Here is a 1,166-nt window from a genome sequence, read left to right as displayed (position 1 = left end):
AATGTGCCTCTGTGCCCAGATTTTTGTACAGGTCTTGGGGATNCAAACTCAAGCTTGTGCAGCAAGCCCTTTATTAAGTGAGCCATCTCCTGGCTCCTGGGAGTCCACTTTTGATAGTGAGTGAATTCAGATTGCACACACCACCCTTTCAGATCTATCNAATGATGATATTATCTTTCCTCTTACTTTGCATTTATCACTACTTTGCCATGCGACAACAAAAAACCTGTTTTTACTTTCTACTTGCAATATCCAGAACTCTAGTGATCTTGCAGCAGGCCATGGAGCAAAAACCCCCCAGGCAATGATCTGAACAACCTCAAGTTCACTTCAGGGAAAACTCAGGGCCTGAATGCCAGGGAGNCCTTCCATAACCAGTGCCTGTCTGGTCATTTGCTTGTATTGTAATGCTAAATACTGGCCACCAATTGGCCCTAGGGATGAGAGAGTCTGCACATACCCCAAGTTATCCCTTAAAGGTGCCTAAAGCCAACAGTTGGGCAGAAGAGACAGGCAGGGCACTTGGGTTCCTGGGCTTGGGTGTGAGGAGAACATAAGGAGAGAAAGGAAGAGAAAGGAATTTGCCATCATCTAGTAGTTGAGTCATAAAAATATGGTCATGGGGACTAGCCAATTGGAGTTAGGAGCTGCCCAGATGGAACGTGGAAAATTATAAAATGGGATTAATGCGGAGGAAATAGATTCTAAAGCATAGAGGGTAGATATCTGCCAAGCTCTAGTGCTGATTAAGGCTTATTACAACAAGTTGTGTGTCTTTTATCAAGGACCTGGATGATCAATGGCAGTGTAGAAACCCCGGATTGAGATTAAATATTTTCTACAACACCTGTCTGATAGGAACACAGCTCCTGCTCAGCCTGTGTAATGACCGTTCCTCCCACGGTGCCTCCTCACCTCCTGTCACCACCCACCTATGGCTCTCTCCNGAGCTCTGCCACCTCAGGAGCCTTTGCTCAGAGGTGCTTCTCTGATGCTGCAGGGAGGCTTCATCCCCGATGCCCTCCGGGTGCTAAAGCTGAGAACTGTCCTACCTCTAGACCCTGCAACTCCAGCTGGAGACACCAGAGTTCTGAGTGCTCCTGGGCAATACCCACCCCGCCCCTGCCTTCTTCCCCACTGCAGAGGAGACATGCTATTAGACATAA

Source organism: Mus pahari, chromosome 5 (assembly GCF_900095145.1).
Source record: "Mus pahari chromosome 5, PAHARI_EIJ_v1.1, whole genome shotgun sequence".
NCBI classification, from domain to species: domain Eukaryota; kingdom Metazoa; phylum Chordata; class Mammalia; order Rodentia; family Muridae; genus Mus; species Mus pahari.
This window is presented reverse-complemented; position numbering follows the sequence as displayed.